Genomic DNA, 20,886 nt, shown 5'->3' on the forward strand with positions numbered 1-20,886 from the left:
GGCAAGTCTCTCAGATTAGCCTGAAGGTTTCACGTCTCAAACACTTTGGCAATCATCTCTTTCAGACGTAATCTGAAGCATTCTGTCAAAACGGCTTTGAAAGTCAGGATTAATTATATTAAACACAGGGACAAATAACCATTAATAAAGATAGGTTTGTGCATGTAGAGAGAGGGCAGCTGCAGTGGGGAGAGGGAAATCATTCTCAGCTTGTCTGGTTGAATAGAAATATTGGGATGGGGCCTCAAAGGTGCTCAAGATCAGGTAGCTGATAAACTGTTTACCCTACAATAAGATTTTCCATTTTAGCGCTGAAGGTATTTTTACCAGAGAAACAATAAAAATGGGCTTTTAGCCTCATTTATCTTCTCTATGTTTAGACATTTTCAATTTTTTTCCCAATTTTTTTTTTTTAATTTTATTGTTGCTTTATTTTCTTTTATACAAACCAGTTAGAAATCCCTGCAGGTTCTGGTGAGCTTACATGGCCATTTGCACATCTTCTGTTTAGAAAGAGGAATTCTGAGTTGCCACAAAACTGTAGAGATTATACTAGTTTTCAGCAATGCCTGCCCTTCAAAATAGTTTTCACTTGGCTTTATAACTCTCCAATATTGCCATAGCGTTCCCACCATTGCCACACTACTCCTACTGCAAATATCACTGCCATCATTATCCAGTTTGCAACAGCAAAATTCAGTTTCAACCTCTCCCACAACGTGTAATGGATTAGAATAGGTAAAACTTTGTAATACACCATGAACATCAGTAGGAGTTTGAGGTAAATTTAAGACAGGAAACATTTAGATTACACTTTTAGGCAAAAAGAGTGTGCAAATAGCAGGTTTTATCTCCCTACCCAAGAATTTACTAGAGGAAATGGAAAAGACCCCAAACCTTCAGGAAACGGAAAACATACTGTGGCTAAGGGAGAGGAACACATCAGAGGGAACAACCCTGAGCTGAAGCTGATGACCTTCAATTCAATATATTTTTTTTTAATTTCTAGGCTTGTTAATTCTTGCCTTCTTTGCGTAATGGAAAAATGCAATACTGGAGGTATTGCTAAAGTGATTTTTCTCTAAATGTTATTCAAATTATCTGCAGTCTAAGCAGTGTGATGGATATGAATTATATCTCTTAGTATTAAAATACCAAAACAAATTATTAGCATATAAAAATTGATATGATCTATTCAGATGCGTTACTTTGAAATATGGTACATTGCACAGTGCACCTATCTTGAATCATAAAACTTGTCAAAGGTACCAAAAGTTTACTGCCGTAGAAGATTCATGCAGCACCACTGGAACACTTGATTTAGGCCTGAACGGCCTTTTATAATTCTTGCAGGCATGCAAGCATTTCAGAAGATTTATTTAAATACAGAAAAAATAATTTCAGAAGATAAAGCAGCCTTTTCTCCTAATCAGATGAGATAGAAATTCTTTCAAACCACTCTAAGGATCAAATTTTTCATTTTTCTTCCTATAATTGTATATTGCAATAAATCTTTCCACGTGAATTAATTTCTTCAACATAGCAGTTATTTATGAACGCAACGAAACAGGCATACTTTCACCATAGCAATGTACAAGCAAAAAGTGTATCACACCCGAGTGCTGTAATGGCAGATATTCGTCCAGCTGTCTGTGCAGTATAAAGTTGTGGAAGCGCGTGATGCCCCCCGCTGCCCCCCGCGCTCCCGTCGGACCTCCTCGCTCTCAGACGTGGCACGGGTTTCCCCAGACCTGCCACCACCTGCTCTCCTGCAGCGGGGACCCGCGATAGTTTGGAAAAAAAGAAAAAAAAAAAAAAGCTCAGGGTTTTTTTTGGTTTTTTTCTGTAAACGAGGGGGGAAAATTACAATAGGAAAATTTCTTAATACAATAAAAACGTGAAACGGAGAGAAACAGCAGCAAACAGAACGGGCCTTAATAACAAAAGCAATTTCTATGCGGCTTGCAACGTAATCGCGGCTTCTCCTGTAACAGCCTCAGCCTGGGAATTACCTTCCGTTCGCGTAACTTTCAATCAACTCTCAGACAAACCAAAATTCAAACTGCTATTCCTACAATGCGTATTCTCCAAATACACTGTTCCAGCTTTTCCTAGATCTGGACGTGCTTCCAAACACAGAAAGCCAGTGCGTGTTGAGCGGGATCCGTTCCAGGGTCCGTGCCTTTTTCTGCAATGATTAAAAAGATTAAGTTCAGTTGTCAGTAACTGCAGCGAAAAGCACTGAAGGCTCAGCTCTTAATTACAAAGGGAAACACAAAAATGTGGCAATTAACCTTTATTCACACCAACAGCAAAAAGGCATGGCTGGAGGCTTCTGTGGTTATTACTGAGAGAGAAAATCTTTGGTATCTGCAGTGAACTTTTCCCTCGGTGCTGCCTGTGCCTAAGAAAGGGGTTGGCACGCTGGTGATTTTATTGCCTGACGAATCGCCGTTCTCAAAACCAGCAAGTTAGGGGCTACAGAGAAACTCCAGTCTTTAACGTCGTAACATTACCTTGATTTCATCTGTCTGCGGTACGCAGACGCAGAACACGGAGGAGACGAAGCATCGGTACCGCGCTCAGCTGCGGCTATCGGCCACCCAGCGCCACGGCTGCAGGGGCCCCGGGGACGCACGCGGAAGCCAAGTACGAGCCGGTCTCCAAGTTTCAAAGCACAAGCGTCTCATGTGAACCTGTGTTTGACACACGCGGCTTGATTCAGGTGCCCAATAGAGGAAATTGGTTTTTTTCCCCAGTTTGGTGGGGGTAGGATTCAGGCGGGATGACTTCAGATGACCCGTTGAAGCTCGTTTAACGGGTGCTGGATTCATCGCACTCACGCTCATCCGCAGGATCAAGCGTGTAGGACCGCGTCTGTAGCAACGCACCCAGCTCCAGCTGCAGAACATCCCTCGCTGCTGGGAACGCCAGCAGCCGTACATGATTTATTTTACCAGGACCTGAACTGTAAATAAAAACCTAAGGGACCTCCAACACACCCAAGCACTGCTTGTGAGAGCGTTACAAGGAAGCCAGCTTCCAGGAAGAAAGTAAAACTGTCAGTGTTTATTTCGAGTTATTGAAGCCCACCGGCTGGAGGAGGGTTCGCAGGGGACAGAAGCCCTGGGCAGCCAGCTGCCAAAAGTCACTAACCCCAGTCTGCGGAGAAGTCCTAAACAACGATCGGGAGCTAATTCAAAGGTTTCCGTGTACGTAAAGGGTATAAGGTAGCAAAAATCTCTTTTTTTTCTACAGACTGCGTAGCTGTAAAGGTCTTTAAAATTACCAGGACTTTATATTACGGTGCAGAATCATATTGTACCTTTATGTTAGACCTGTAAAATCGGGCGCACCATCACAAAAGATACATATTTAAATACTATAAAAACTAAGAGAATCTGTCAACAGTTATTGTTTTGATGCTCTCTTATAACAACAGTATGGTGTTACCAAACCCCAGGATATACCTCTACCAGAAGATACTCACCAGAAGTGCCTCCAAGGGATTCCAGGTTTTATTTCGGGTGGTTGGGTCCTCAGCTTTTACAACAGGGCACAGAGCACTGGGATCACCGGAGATGACAGAACTGATGCCTAGTGCCGCGTCCGTCCTCTTCTGTTTTAACCCGAGAGGAGCTGCCAGAGGAAGCTGAGAATTTCCTCAAAGATCAGAGCAAGTTTAACCACAGAGTGTTGGTCTGGGGCCAACTCTTGTTCTTTCAGGCAAAAAAAAAAAAAAAAAATTTTAGCGCCACGCATACGGCAAATGCAATCTCCCTCCGGATCAATGCGTTATCCTATCGTTACGGGAGTGAAACGTGTCCAACCTGTCTCCTCAGGTGGTCACAGAACTTCCCTCGGCTGCAGCACAGCTCTAGACAGCCACGTCTCCACGCTAAAACCAACTTTACAGTAATGCAAGCACAGCTCTTGACAGATTTCAAAGGCTAGCGTAAATTCATGAATATATGATTATTTCAAAAGTCACTAGGAAACTGCTTAACATTTGGCTACAATGGACTTTTCTTTGGTCAGTCTACTGAAAAAGCTGTACGTTGGAACTGTTCCAATGCCAGCTGATGTTTCTGGGAACCGCACCACGAGGAAATACGTCACCGCGTCTCCCTCTCCCTTTGGGCTGAGGACGTGAGCGTTCCACAGTTCGCAGCAGCGGCCACGGTGCGTGGCCATAGCACAGCAGTTGTTGCACCAAGTCTTGGATGAGACAGGAAAACCTTTTCAATGAGTCTGCAAATATCGAATCCTGAGAGACACAAGAGCACCTGTGAGTCTATACAAACTTTCCAAGATCTTCTGGGAATAAGAGCTCAATGTGTAAAATAGAAAAAAAAGCGGACACTTTTCTAAAACACATTTTATTTCAGTGATACTGTTGTGCTTGTTATCTATCAGAAGATTATAGCGATGGTCCGATCCTACAGGACGCCGATCCGGTGCTGCTGCTGACGACGGGCACACGTGCACACCCAAGCCAAGCTGCGGCAAAGCCTTTGTGGCCTTATTTTGTACGTGGAGTCACACCTGCGCTCCTTAATATCTCGGTGCTTACGTTGATCTAAGGACACCACTGTTTGTCACAAAGAGATAACTGGTTTCTATAGTAGAGCTTTAAGTACTTTGAGGTCGCGGAGGGTGCTATATACAGTAAATGCACAGTATAGCACTAACTAATAAGTAGATTTGGCATGATTTTGTCCACCCTTCCCCCTCCCCATTTTTCTATTCATCTTTGTGGCAATTCCTTAAGAAAACGTAAATGTTCCTCTCTTTTTGCAGCTTAATTTCCATATGTTTATCAGCTGCAATTGCAGCTTGGTCACAGTAATTAAAATAAACGACACCTACTTGTTAATGTATGCAAGAAAAGTTATTTTCTCTGTCATAATTTCAAAACATTTGTTCAAATTGTAGCCACAAAGAATACACACATGTTAATGTATCAGGTGCCAAACCCCCCCCCCCCCCCAGTATGACTCAGGAGAATCAAACACCAGCTTGATCCAGCAATGAATTTGGTGGATACAACAAAAATCTGTCACAGTAAAAGCCAACATTTGTTCTTTCCTAACGTATAACGAGTTGTAGTACGATAAATAGTAGATCTCCTTGCTGCCAAGCCAGCACCCTTTCTGACCTTTAGGGACACACAGAGCAGGGCTCCCCGGAGCCCCTGGGCACCGCTGCCCGCAGGGTCAGGGCACAAGGAAACCCAGGGCTGAGTCAGAGACCCCCCCCAAAAAACATTTTCTTACCCTTTCAACAACCGCAAAGGTACCCAATCGACTGATATTGCATGGAATGCAAGTCAAAATGAAGATGGTAGAAGCTTTAGAGTAAATTAATGAACCAATTATATAAACTTTTGTCTGAAGGAGGCAATAAGACCTAAATAAATCACAGCTTGAACGTACTCCTGAATTTGTTCATCTAGCGCCAGACCATATTTACCACTGAGAATAAGGTCAACTTTAAAGCAGAGTTTTAAGAAATACAAAATAAAAGGATCTTTATCATTTGGTCATGCTCAGGAGGCTTTATTTGCTGACACAAACCGTAGCCCAGTGGTTTTGCCAGACACAACGATCATTACTCATCTCCTGGGTCACACCGCATTTTCCATCCTTTTAGGTAGAGCCTTGGGATTATTGATCCCGTGAATCAAAGCGCTGGGGCATCGCCGCTGCCTCTGAGCCGCTGCCGCACCGGGCTGCTGGGTGGGATGGAGACGGATGGATCTGTCCTCAGGCTGCTCCCAGGGACAGGAGGAACCAGGGAAACTGGTGAATGTTAAGTATTTTTCTAGATAGCTGTCAAATCGCTTCCAGGGCGCAAGTAACGAACTCGGTTCTCTCTATGGTTTTTTATTCAACCTGAATGGTGGTGAGCTTGAGCCTGGAAATATGTAAAAGTCCAGCAAACTTGGGGGGGTGTGTGTGTGTGAGTCATTGTTTAAAATCCCATCAGAATAGAACAAAAGCTTAACAATTGCCCTATAGCACATCTTGTCCTGCATTAGCCTCTGAGCTCAAACTGTGCCTATTTAAAAAAAAAAACCAAACCCCGACAAAAACATAATATGAGGCTTAGAAATTAAACTTATTTGAAATCATGTATTTTGTGTCATCCTTTAATTTGGCTCTTACAAACCTGGAGTATTTCATCTTATGTAAAAGACTAATTTTTTTTTTTTTTTTTCAAATGCCCAAGGAAATTTAAGGACTGGGAACATAAAACCCCAAACAAATCACAGGCGTCTCTCTCTTTGGCTGAGAACAGGATATACAGAGGAAAATTAACATGAACTACAAACTAATGATCCAAGATCCGTGCAACCCCGTAGATTTATCTAACAGGTCTAATTAGATAACGGTAGCTAGCACTTCCAAACGCAGCACCTCCTGGTAAGGCGCAGCACACACCACTGAGAGCAGCAGTCAAAATCCCAGATGTGTTTGAGGCTCAGCATACAGCAACGCAACCGCGAATACGCTGCCCTCTGTATAACACCAATGCCAGCTATGAGATGTTTACAGGGAAGGGTGAAAGCCCGCCGATTTACTGAGGAAAGCAGAGGTTATCAAATGCCATCTCTCTGACAAAAAGACTAATCCTTAACAAGAGGGAGAAGCCGCCTTTTGCTGCTGCTTTGATCTGCGAGGAGTCATGTATAATGTAACAGCGTTGTGGCTAATAGCAACGAGAAATAATTTACTCCTCTTTTAATGGAAACGTACCCTCTCTCTTTTCTCAGCGTATCAGAAGAGCTCCCAGCAAGCGATCACTCCTGCCTGGAGCATCGTCATCCGTTCCCCGGCACCGCTGCCTGGGGAAGGTTTGCTCAGAGGCCCTGGGCAGACTCGCCGGGATCGACACACGGTTGCACGGGGGTACCGAGCGCTGCTGGCGAACGCCTGCACTGCTGCCCCGTGCACGTGCCCTAGGGTTTCTGGAAGCATCGCACCTCTGCTAAAATAGGTTAAAGAAATAACAAATGGAGCTGCTAACCCTTCCCACCACCAGCAAGCGATGCACCTTCTTTCTCCTCCCCAAGCACTGCGGTAAGCAGCGTGACTCGTGGGAGGATTTTCTTGCATTATTTTTGTGCGCATGCGGATACCTTTCCTCCTTTGAGTTCGGAGCAACCACTGGAACGGCGCACAAGGCAGGGATGCACCTGGATGCACGAAGCCGGTGGCTCTCCCGTGTGCCACGCCACGCGTGCCGGCAGCGAGCTTCAGCAGCGCAATGGATTCTGACAGCTCTCACAAACTTGTACCTCGAGGAGCTCATGAGCAAATGGCTGGCTGTTTCTCTATAGCGCAAAACACGTTACCTGAGGAGATAAATCCCATTAGGCAATGAAACGTGCTTCATTTCAATAGTAAAAACAGATTCCCAGTTTGTTTTCCTTTTCACACTTTTCTTTTTATAGCATCTCTTTTTGGGGGTGAGATGGCCTTCCTTCACTCTTTTAATGTTCCCAAGGAGGAAATAAAGCCTGCAGTTCCCCGAATATTAAAGTTAAGCGGGTGAAGACACAGACCTGAGTAGGGGGACTGTGCAATCTTGCGGCTATAACCACGTTACACGATGCAGAAGCGCACAGCAGCTGGAGCAAAGGGTGGTGACGGAGAAGAGCGAAGCTCCACGAGCGCTCCTGCTGTCCACGGCCGACGTTAAGATCACAGGTAAAGAATCTAAACCCCAAAATGTACTACCACCAACAACCGATGGAAATAACGTGGCTACGCGCCTGCTGCTTGTCAAATATCAGTTCCGAAACTTGATCAAAAGCAGTTTCAATTAAGGAAAATAAAGAAAAAAAAATCCTTTCTGTCAGCGTCACGGGGCCCTCGCCTTCGTGCGGCATCGGGGACGTAACGCGCAGGGAGGACCGAAAGCTTGAAGGATTTAGCGCGAGGACGCGAGGTTCTTCGCAGGCTCCCCCAGAATTTCGTTTCCTTTCGTCTCCTCTGCTCTCCCTCTCGCCAGGAAGGGGACCCCCGCCTCAGGCCCCCCCCCCCGCCTCAGGGCCTCCCCCCCGCCTCAGGGCCTCCCCCTCCCACGCCTCAGGGCCTCCCCCCCGCCTCAGGGCCTCCCCCCCGCCTCAGGCCCCCCCCCCCCCCCCGCCTCAGGGCCCCCTCCGCGCCGCCAGGTGGCGCCGTTGAGCAGAGCGCGGCGGGAGGCGGGGGGAACCGGGGGGGGGGGAGGGGGGCGACACGCCGCGGGGGCACGCGGACACCCCCAAACACACCCCCACACCCCCCCCGAGGGGGGCCCCACGCAGGGCGGGGAGCCTGGATACCCACATGTGAATTTAGATTCATTGCTGGGCTTTTCTTAAAAAAAAAAAAAAATTAAATTATTTTTAATTAATAATTTTTAAATTTTTTTACTGTTTTAAATATTTTATTATTTTTAATTATTAATTTTTTAAATAGCTTAATTGTTTTAAAATCTTTTACTATTTTAATTATATTTTTAATCAGTATTTTTAATCCATATTTTAAAAGGAAGTCCCCATAGTTAATACACGTAAACATATTCCTTCCCAGACACAAGGTGTTTGAACACATTAGCCACTCAAAGAAAAATCTCTGGCTGGCTTTGGGGTCCGTACCGCTGAAAACAGCCAGCTATCCCCTACCCAGCCCATCAGGGATTTCTGGCTGAGCCATAGCAAGGTCAAGGTCTCTTTCGCCTCAGAAACAGACTGCAGGCAGCAAATGGCTCCATAACCAGCAGTGCTGATATGCCACACTACAGCGGGTATTTCCACTGAGGATATAGGAGGTTTGTTTGCAATTCCACTTGTAATGAGATACAGTCGAGATTGCTACCAAGTACAAAATCTGTTTAAAGTATATTCTAAGGCTTATCGATGAAGTTACATTATCTCAAGTTAACATCCCATTAAAAGCACATAATTCACTCTTAACCCTCACAGTCTTAAATGCTATAGGAAAGCCACAGTCTATTTCTTGCTATTTGAGAGTAAATCCATGCCCTAGAACTCACTATGCAACCTATTTTTCAATAATAGGGTTTTCACGCTACGCTAACACACAGCAGGGTTGGGGGACACACACACACACCCCCCCCCCCAAAACAAAAAAAAAAACAACCCTAACCAAAAAACAATCCTCGTTTATTTTACCAGAGGGAAAAAGCCACAGACTGAAACTCACCCCAGCTCTATCATCATTAGATGCATTTCAGCCAACATATTTGAAACGCTGTGCAAGTTCTTTACTCAGCAAGCAGCACGACAGTCTCCCTGACCGACGGCTACGCAGCGCCTCGCTGCAGGGGCCAAGCTCCCAGTCTGAGTCCTCCGACTCCATGAGGCCGTCGTCTTAATTACCTCACTGATATCTCGATGCAGATTAAGGCTTGTACAACATTTATTGCTTCTCTACAAGGAAAAGGGAAGAGTTATGCACATCTTAGGCACAAAACGTCGGTGCACGTGCTCGAAGAAGAGCAAGACCCCCCCCCCCCCCAGCAGCTCGTGGACCAGCAAAGGATCGTCCAAAACTACCCCAGAGAGACCGATGCTCTCAACCTGACGGAGGTAATGAGTTTAATCACCACAAATGGCTACAAAAGCATTTTACTTATGGACATTTCGATTTCCTTGGCTGATAAGAAGGGATGTGTAAACGCTGCTGTCGTTTGTCCTGCCAGTGAGAAATGCGGAAAGTGAATCTGGGTTGCTGCACCGCTGCGGCGTTTGGAGGGCACCGGCGCCTGCGCCGCTGGAATCGGCCGTGAAAGGAGCGTGAGAATCACCAGGAGAGACCCCAGCCAGGTCTTGGCCAGATAACCAACAGCTTCAGACATTCTCCTGGCTGGTGAAACAGAAACCATTCCATTTCCTTTTTAAAGAAAATGAAGAAAATTTGGCTCTCCATATTCCACAAAAAATACACACACACACGATCCAAACAGCCCCCAGCAGTTTTGTAGATCTTCTCCTGGATTGTTCATCTCATATCCAGAATATTCAAAAAGTATTAATTGACCCAAAATCTGAAAAGAATGTCACAGTGACTGGCAAAGAGTTTACTATCCCCCAGAAACAACGCACTTGGAGTTCTTACACGGGTCCCACAGTTACTTGCCTCACCCGCCCTAGATGCGATCACAAGCAAAGCCTGATCATACGGACAGGAAGCACATAATTTTCCTCTCATCTGATCCTCAAACTTAGTGATTTTCTCTTTTATAACGTTTTATGAAGAGGAAGGAAGATGATGAGTAGAGGAAAGAAGAATAGGTAACACAGAAGATAATAGTAAAGAGTCAGAAAAGAGGTGATATATAATTTACTACAAATAGCAGCAGCAGCAGCACAAGGACTTCAGGTATTATATAGACAAAGCACGAACAAAATCTACGCTCTCAATATGGACATTTTCTTGCATTTTGTGTCCTTTCTTTTCACTTATTTCAGAATATATTTTTTAAGGATTCATTTCAGTAAAAGAAAAATATCTTCCTTTATAGAAGTACGGCATGTTCCCCTGGGTAAAACGATATTGTCTGGCCATTTGATGCAACAGTTCAACAGTTTTTGGCAACGCAGAAAGGCATAACGTGGTGGAGAAATGAGACAGACAGAAATAAGTGCTTAACAAAGTTAGCTTGTCTTAATTAAAAGTTCTATACAGCGGGCTATATTTTGACACGTATATGAAATCATAGCAACAAAAGACTAATTATTGTTGGTTCCTCGGGCATCACCTACAAAGTCTGACGTACAATTATATGAATTTGCTTGAAACTGATACAGCACTATTTCATAGCTATAGCGCATCAGGAGTAGGACTGTTAGTTGGTCTGTTCTTTTTAGAGGAAATTTTTACTCAATGCTGTAATTTGCAACAGCTTCAGCCAGTTCTGACCCTCCAGCTGTGTCAGAGTGAACCAGAGATTTATCCAGAGACTCTTTCCATCACCGGGCTATTCTCAGCCATGTGGGGGATTTGGGAGAGTTGGTATTAAAAAAAAAAAAAAATCTTTTGGTAGGAAAATACACGCAGTGAAAGATATTTCATCTTTCTAAACACAACGTGGAACCTAAATACAACTGAACAAACATAAACTTTGTCTTATTCCCCGAACCCTCTTTCCTTACTGTTGTTATGAGCATAAAGGTGAAACTAATTTCTCTTGCCTAATAGAACTCTGTTTACTGCTGGGTTTTTACAGCTGAAGACTGCCTCAAGGCTGGATCACACGCTCTCTTTAAAGATCTTAGTCAACCACACCTGCTTCTTATCTTCCTTCTTCTCGTGGTTACTGCGAACAAGAGGACACCTTATTTCCAACACTGGGAAAAACAGACTTTCGGAAATCGCTTTCCTGCTTATTTGTCACGCGAATATCCCACCCAAAGAGCTCGTGTGGCACAAGCACAAACTGTTAAGCAGGCAGGTGCAGAGCCCTTCCGCTCACCTCCACCCATCCTCCCTTGGATGCTCAGGTGGGTTTGTCTCAGCAGGAGAAGACATCTCCCCTCTCCGACTGACTCCAGCCAAGTGTCCTGCAATGCGTTCATCCAACAGCAAGGACGAGGAGGGTTGTACGCTCTGTTGTAAAAGGATTTTATGTGAAACAATGAATGAGAGCGTGTGAAGGGATGTTGGTAAGATCTCATTACCTGTGAGACCTGAGACAAGTCTTCAACCCGTCAAGCTCTAATAAAATGTTTATTGTTGAGAGTCTTCTACTGTCGCTCCCGTGGCACCAAGGCTTTTGTTATCTGATCACAATATTCATGGCGTGAAGGAGGAGGAGAGGATTTCCCATCAACTTCATGGTTCCTAAAGGAGGTTTCATCCTTGTTGATGTCTGCCCTGACAGAAAACTACCCGGGGTTGTGCAGTTAGGGATCTTACCAAAGAACATCTTCCACGGTCTGAAAGCTGTAAGAGCTGGATTCCCATCAGAAACCCCTTTCTTTAAATCACACACAGCAAAAGATTACAGGGTTTCAGACTGGCAGAACAGGCGTCTAAATTAGCTTCTTTGAATGACATTCCAGTAGATCCTGCCACTCCAAACTATACGGGGAGCTTACGGAGCTGAGCCTCCTGGTTTTGATGCGTCAAGACCAACACTGTAACTAGACCTGGAGCTCTTTAAACAGCCCAAGGTGCAGGGAACTAAATCTGCAGCTAGAGCAACCTCCAACACCATTATGCACACATTAGGTTGCTAAGAATGGTAAATAAATATGAATATTCTGATTACCATTGCTGCACTCATTTCGAGTCTCCAAAGACACCTAGCACGGCCATCCCTTTCTCTCTGAATAGCTGATCAGCAGATTAAAATACTTTCATTAGACTCCTTTTGTTTGAACGTGAACAATTGTGGCGATCTCCCAAGGACTGCAGCTGAGCAACAATATCGCACAACCACCACGTAGATAATTTCTCAGTCTTGTGCGATAGGATCATTTCCAATTTATTTGAATATTTCTTCAATTTCCCTGTTAATAATACAAAATGAATAAAATTAAGAACATTTGGTTGGTAAATTGATGTATACGGACTGGGAAAGGAGAGGTAAGAGGAGGTGGGGAGAGTGGAGCATCTGTGTTGCCTGGAGCAACGGGATGTTCTTCAGGGATTTCTGGGAGGACCATTTTGCTAATCCCCCGCCCTGATTTCCCAGAGGGACAAGAGAATTTCTGCAACATGATAACCAGTGAGAGCCAAGGTATCTAGCTGTGGTTTTTGTGATTGAAACAACACAGCAAAATATGTTATTTCACTGGGCAGTCAGGAGAGTGAGTCTTACTTTGAGAAGTAAGAGAGGTGGCGCTAATCAGGGCATGCTTTGGCCAACCACGAAAACAAACCTTAACAAACCAAAAAAGAAACCACGCACAGATCCTGGTGAAACCATTCCATGCAGCTCTGATTTCCACGGTGCAAGCCCATGTAGATGGGTGTGAGCGTGCTGGGCTTGCTTCGAAAACCTGAAAGCTACAGTCCCCCTTTTCCAGCCAGGGACACAACACCTCATGAGCTGCGGAGGATGGAGGACCACGAGGGACGGAGAGCAACGTGCCGCGGGGTAAGTGCGAGTGTCGGAGCCCACGGCAGCTCTGCTGCCCCAAGACCCTGAAAGCCTGACAGCCTCAGGGGAGCCGTGTGCCCCCAAGGCAAACCTGCTGCCCACTTCCAGACCCCAGTGAAACCAAGCCCAGGTTTCGCTACACAAAACTGCACGTACGAGCTGCCGGCTCAGCAGGAACGGCACTCACAGCCTGAAAGAGATGTGACCTCCGGTGGCAGGACACTTGACCTCTGGATGCAAAAGTCTCCCTGCCTAAAGCTCTCCAGAGGAGCATCCAGACCCATTGCAGCAGCTGATCCCACTCGCTTCACCTGAAATATATCTGGGGGTTCCCATTTTTTCCCTTGGTATTTACACCAGACTCGCAGGGAGGTGTCCTTTCAGAATTTAGATTCACGCTGCTTAAAGTTTTTGTTTCAAGTGTTAGCTGTACAACTTCAAGCCTCTTTAAATTATAATATACAGTTTTTCAGTGATCTCGGCTGGTAAATGCTGGGATGTTTTTGTGTTTCCATAAAAAAAATGAGATTTCCACATGGCTACAAGTTGCGGATGTAAAAAATCCCAACAAAACATAAACCCAAACATTTCCCAGAGAAAGCCAGCATGCAATTTTTTTACCACATGAAAAATTATCACAATCAAATTCCATTGTAAAATACACTTCAGAATTTGTTTCGCCAACTTTACTACCGAAACAACCGGGATACTTTTATTTTTCCCAAAGTAGCAGCAAGTATCTAAATGAGAGGAAAATTGATGATATACAGCTAGCAAATGGTTATGAAAAATAAGGGGCCAAAATTTATCTCTATCATTACTACACAACGAAGCTCATGTGCTATAAACAGATACTATAATGGAATAAATCAGAACGGCATCAATGATCATAATCCTTATTCTTTATGGCACAGCCTAGAAATCAGGATTGGGGATCCCATTTTTCTTGGCATTGTAAGAAACAGAGCAGAGGAGACGGCTGGCGAGCTAATAACCCGGGCGACAGACAGGATGCTACAGGAGGGAAAACCAGAGAGCGGCAAAGGTTGGGAGACGGGGACAGCGAAATAACAGGGAGCAGAGGTTGGAGCTTGTTATTTACCTAACCAGTGCAGAGGGGCGAGCTGCAGCCGCCGGAGCACAGCGGGATTTCAAAAGGGATTTAAAGGTTAATATAACTGCTTACAAAAATCATCGGGACTCTTGTCTTTCTCCACGCACAAGGGTGGTGTAACACGTAAGGGAGTTGAGGGAGGCAGGCACGGAGGTGATGGAAGTGCCGGCGCTGGCAGGGCAGGACGTGGCGCGGAGAGAACATTTTTGAAGCGCTGCTGGGAAGGAAGGGACAGGATGCGACCCACAGGGACATCCGCTTCCAGCAACACGTTTACTGCACTTGAAAGGGAAAGAAATGCATATGGTCTGGAAGAGGATCAAAATAGCCTGGAAAAATTCCTCTCGGGTAGAGCTCAGGGACAGCTAAACCGTGCAGGCAAGGTGAGGAGCAAGGTGAAATGCCAGAAAGAGCATCTGGTGCGTAGTTGTACGGAGTTACCTGGGGCAGCGCAGCTGGAGGAAAGTCAAAGGAACAGATTAGAGCTCCTAAGGAACGAACAGACCCTGGGCTGACGTGCAAAGGAGCAAGATTTATATTGGCATTTCTAGGAAGGAGAAGGCTACGATATAACTCCAGACCTCATTGCGTGCTAGGGAATCCACACAGGAAAAAAAGCTTCTCACCGCTGCCCTATTAATGGAACTACCTTAACCAACAGTCCTTCAAAGGTGAGGAACCCATTGTTCAAATGTTATTCGTATGTCATTATTCATCCATACACTCAAATTGAGATAGAAAATAAGAAAAATTTCAGGATAAGCAATCTCACTGAAAGGCAACATACAATAATGCTTAAATACAAGTCATCTTTAAATGAATTACAGGGTTTTTTTAATACATGTAGATGCCCCTCTCAGAAGGGGCGTAGCTATGGGTGGTAAGTCACTCGCATAAACCGTATTATCTGCAAAACACGTGGGACCAGCCCTCCCCTCTCACAGCTCCCGGCCAGCAGAACCCACCAGCTTCATGTCTCCCTGGGGCCCTCGGCGGTGCTCGCCCCTTCTGCCTTGCGCAGACGCTTGCTGGAGGTACGGCTTACGGCCAGAGGGTGTCGAGATGCAACGCTCACCGAGGCTCCTGTGCTTACGGGACATTTGACCTCAGGGAACAAGTTACTGTGAAAAATAGGCCTGGTAAGAGAGAACATTTCTTTACTTGCACAAATAAAGTCATAATAGCAGAGCAGAAGCTGGCTCGCAAGCTGAGGGCTGCCTGTGCTTTGGCTACGGCATCCGTCTTGCTGTCCTGACAAGGTCAAGGCTGCAGCGAGAGCATCCTGGTCTGGCAGCACCCGGCAGGTCCGACCGCCAGCCCCTTGTGCAGCAGCGGGGGCACAGGCTGACAGCCCCCCACCGCCGGGACCACCGGGATGGAGGGAACAGAGCTGCGTGGCCAGCCAAGGTCAAGGTCCCTGTTGTTGCCTCGACGATGATTTTCAGTGTGGAACTTGCCAGCAGCTCCAACCCGGGCCGGCTGTGCCGGAGCATGGGAAACCACAGCCCTCAACCCTGGTTGTAATTTAGCCTGGCTCAGCCTCAGCTAAAGAACTATTTAATTTTTAACTATTTCACATTATGCATTTTATATATTTAAATTCATGGAAATGTTTACTTATATACTTATATTTCATGGACCATAAAACAATAATAACAAACTCCAAATTAGTCATTTCCTTTCAGATAATAAAGTCACAATGAGAAAAATTTGTAGCTTCCAATTGTTCCAACCAGTGCTTGAAAGGACATGAAAATCTCTTCAGCAGTCATTACCGCCTAATTGTTTTGGAAAGCTGCAAGAGAATTACCACAGCTTTTTTTTGTTGTTGTTTACTTTGCTAAAGAAAAGTTGATTTTATTTAAAATTATTAACTATTTCAAATCTCTCTATTCTTACAAACCAAACAGATAAGTGAGCTGGGAAATCCCGTTGAATATTCTATCAAAACATTTTTCTACAAAATAAATCATACAGCTCTTTTTCCCTTGAACCTTACAGAGAGTAACTCAGATCTGCCAAAATAGGTTGTCTTAAGTTCACTGCCAATGTCTATTTTGTGGTAAACCGAACATCCACATGCAGTTTTGTAATCCCAGTTTAGTACTGGGAGTTGTTAAGATCGTGAATTATGCATTTCATGCTGTAAACACAAAACTGCTTACAATATAATTAGCTTATTTGATATTTTTAAAGATCACTATATTTTATCTAACAATTAATAAAGAGACTGTATCTCATGTATGTTATTCAGGGGCTACCCTCGCGTCGCTCTCGGGGGCTGATGTCGCGTAGCACGTGGGATGCCAGGGGAAGGCGCGGGATTTCCTTGGCAGCTTTAGGCAGCGCAGGTACGACAGAAAACCAAACGTGCAGTACTCGACTGGAAGACAAAAGAAACCTGATGTTCAAGCACTAGTCTGAGACTCAGAACATCTTGTTCCTAACTCTGTTACAAATTCCCTGTAGCAACCTGGAACAGGAGCAAGACAGGCAGCATCTGCGCTTCCCTGCCTTCCCCAGGTTTCGGGCTCTGCCAAGCAGGAGGTGGTGGTCCCTGTCCTCACCCAGCACCGATGCGCTCCCGTTGCAATCTCTGCTGGTCCTGCAGGCACTGAAACAACGACAATAAAAATATTACTTTGCTCTGCAGACGTGATCCCTCAAGCCTTCTCTTTACACTCTGTTTAATAAATACGATCTATTTTCAGGACTGCCCCTGGACAAATTCCTACGCATCGAGTCCTGCGTTTTTTCCCTGAATACATCTGGATCCAATCTGAGATCGGTGCACCAGAGCTGAGTTTTTCAGGATTAAATTATTCATTCTTATGTCTCATCTCAGGCTTAGCAGATGCTTGGGAATCTTTAGTATCTTAGCTTTAATTAGTTTATCGTTTTTGTATTGTCATGTCTCTTACAGAAGCTGATCGAAGTTTATGAACAACTCTGTAATTAGGGTACACACATCAGGAACAGGATAACTTTTCACACCTCCAACGGTTGTTGTTTTCATCAGTGATTTCACTGCATCTCTTCTAAAAGACCTCATTTCAGTTTTTAATGGTCAGGTTCAATAACCATCAACACAGTCTGAGAGAGAATCACATCTGGCTGCATGCTTATTCTAGATTTCAAATTATACTAATAATTTGCGCAGTAGATAAACTCTAGGCCCATTCTTTAAGTACCGTAATCGTGATTACAACCAAAAATCCAAAGCTCCTAACGCAATGCACACACGTGCCCGCTGGGGCACGGTCCAAATCATTTGTTCATACCGATAGCTTAGTCTTTTGGCATTCCCAAAACTGGGCAAAAAGGGATGGCCAATGCCTATCTGCTTCTGTCGCATCCGTGGTAGCTCTGCAGCTGTTACAGACACACGGTCAGCAGGCATCGTGGTGGCGCAAACGGGTCATTCTTAGAAACCCTGTTTTGCTGGAGGTTACAACCCCACGAAGTCGAACCTGTTCGTACCCCTCCCGTTGCATGCCAAATGAACCCAGTTAGCAAATAAAATGCCAAAACAATATCGCTAGCCTCAAGTGTTGAGTACAGAACGCTTCTATGGTATAGAGATCTCATTATTTTCAGTAAGAAAGAGGAAAATGCACGCTTGGCTTTTTTCTGGTGTTTGTGCATCATTGCCATTAGATGCCTTATACATCATGCAGTACCACAGGAAGTGCACGGAGGTGATGCCCCCATGCCACTGCTTCTTCCATGTGGAAGAATACTCCCTCACTTAAAAAATATTGAGGGAAAACAAAAAAAGTTCACTATTCAGCCAACATCCTGGTTTCTACAGAAGTGTTTCAGCAGCAGCCAGCACCTAAGTCACTATGATTCATTGGATCAATAATTCTAAGGTCTGTACCTAAAAGGTTGAAAAATGTGATATAACCTGGCAGAAGAGTAATGATTGCAATGTTCAGCAAAATGGTTAATGAGGCTTGGAAAAAGCAGACTGGGGTGGGGCGAGGGGGAAATACGCACAGGTTTAACCTTGCACACTAGCTTCAGTAGAACATTCCATCTTTTAGGTTAACTCTGAAGTCCCCATAGACATCTTTATTTTCTTCACATTTTCACTCTTTTACTGATTGGCCTTTTCCTTTCCCCATTTTCACTCGCTGGTTATGGGAGGGGGACATTGCCTCTTTTCCAGCTCACAATATGCCTAACTGTTGCTTTTGATAGCACAGTTACATAAAGGCATAGAAAGTAAGTTTCTTTTCCTTCTCCCCTAACTGCATGTTTTGGTTTTAATTCCCTTTTTTTTTTTTTTTTTTCATCCATCGGTTACTATCAGACTCCAAATAATAAAATCCTTTACCAGATCCCTGCTTTCTCATACTTTCACTTCCCTCAGATGATGTGATACCATCCTATACACAAGTATTTGTGCTCAAAATAAGCCAAATAATAGTAATACTGAGACAGCTGATGCTAGTGTTATTATTTTAACATTCCATTATTCTAAGAACAAAAGTCACTGGCAACTATGATTTCCTATCATTCTCTCTCACTCCTTGGGAAGGACCACCCGGTCCATAAAAGCATTTCAGCACAAGCTGGCCCCATTTTGGGACGTGTATGACAGCATGCACCTCTGTGCTTTACCTGGGATAGGGATAAGATACCCACCAGTAGACCAACCAGGACATCAACCTGAAGAACAACGAATTAGATAAACAGTTTTAAATCATCTATCTAGAGAGTCAAACCTCCACCTTCCTCCTCAGCAAAGCACCTGCCCTGCATTATCACCAATACAATTTTTCATTAAAAATACAATTTACCATTAATTCATTCATCTTCCAGAAGATGAACAAAGGGAATGCACTTTGTAATAGCAGCGAAACATTATAGAACCCCAGCCCGGTTTGGGTGGGCAGGGACCTCCCAGCCCACCCAGTGCCACCCCTGCCATGGGCAGGGACACCCTCCACTAGCCCAGCTTGCCCAAAGCCCCATCCAACCTGGCCTTGAACCCTGCCAGGGAGCCAGGGGCAGCCACAGCTTCTCTGGGCACCCTGTGCCAGGGCCTCAGCACCCTCACAGGGAAGGATTTCTGCCTCACATCCCATCTCCATCTCCCCTCCTGCAGCTTCAGGCCATTCCCCTTGGCCTGGCACTCCCTGCCCTTGGCACCAGCCCCTCTCCAGCTTTCCTGGAGCCCCTGCAGGGACTGGAAGGGGCTCTAAGGTCTCCCCGCAGCCTTCTCTTCTCCAGGCTGAACAACCCCAACTCTCTCAGCCTGAGGTCTCCAGAGCAGAGGTGCTCCAGCTCTCGGATCATCTCCGTGGCCTCCTCTGGACCCGCTCCAACAGCTCCCTGTCATAGAAAGCCACCAAATTTGTCAGGCACGATTTGCCCTTAATGAAGCTATGTTGGCTGTCACCAATCACCTCCTTATTTTCCATGTACGGGAACATAGTTTCCAGGAGGATCTGTTCCATGATCTCGCTAGGCACAGAGGTGAGACTGACCAACCTGTAGTTCCCTGGGTCTTCCTTTTTTCCTTTTCTTTAAAAAATGTGAGTTATGTTTCCCCTTTTCCAGTCAGTGGGAACTTCACTGGACTGCCAAGACTTCTCAAATATGACGGAGAGTGGCCTGGCCACTTCATTCGCCAGTTCCCTCGGGACCTATGGATGCATCTCATTAAGTCCCATGGACTTGTGCATCTTCAGGTTCCTTAGAAGGTCTTGAACCTGATCTTCTACAGTGGGTGGTTCTTCATTATCCCAGTCCCTGACTTTGCCTTCTGTGACTTGGGCAGTGTGGCTAGAGCACTGGCCGGTGAAGACTCAGGCAAAAAAGTGGTTGAGTATCTCAGCCTTCTCTATATCCCAGGCAACCAGGTCTCCTGTTTCCTTCCAGAGGAGACTCACATTATCCCTACTCTTCTTTTTATTACTGACATACCTATAGAAGCTTTTCCTGTTGCCCTTGACGTCCCTGGCCAGATGTAATTCTATCAGGGTTTTTGCTTTCCTAACCTGATCCCTGGCTGCTCAGACGGTTTCTCTGTATTCCTCCTAGGCTACCTGCCCTTGCTTCCACCTTCTGTAGGCTTCCTTTTTGTGTTTAAGTTTGCCCAGGAGCTCCCTGTTCATCCATGTGGGCCTCCAGGTGTTTTTGCCTGATTTCCTCTTTGTTGGGGTTCATCACTTCTGAGCTTGGAGAAGGTGACCCTTGACTACTAGCCAGCTGTCCTCGGCCCCTCTTCCCTCCAGGGCTTTGTCCCATGGTATCTACCAAGCAGGTCTCCAAAGAGGCCAAAGCCTACTCTCTTTAAGTCCAGGGTAATGAGCTTGCTGTGCGCTCTCCTTGTTGCCCTGAGGATCTTGAACTCCACCATTTCATGGTCACTGCAGCCAATTGCGTCCCATATTTCTCAGTCTGCATTAACAAGAGATCTATTCGCAATCTCAGTGCCACCAATGATACCGCAAGCTGCATGCTCCCTCCATCTGTAAAGCATCATGTCCATGGTGAAGACAATTAGATGTTTCTGATCTCTTTTCCATAATTCACTTTCCTATCTAATCAACAATTATCCATAATGAACTTTCCTTTGCTAGTTCAAACTCAGCAGTTTCTCTTGCCTAGTGCAAGACCATAAAGGAAAAACTGGTGGCAAATGG

This window comes from Grus americana, chromosome 11 (genome assembly GCF_028858705.1).
Source record: "Grus americana isolate bGruAme1 chromosome 11, bGruAme1.mat, whole genome shotgun sequence".
Taxonomy (NCBI): domain Eukaryota; kingdom Metazoa; phylum Chordata; class Aves; order Gruiformes; family Gruidae; genus Grus; species Grus americana.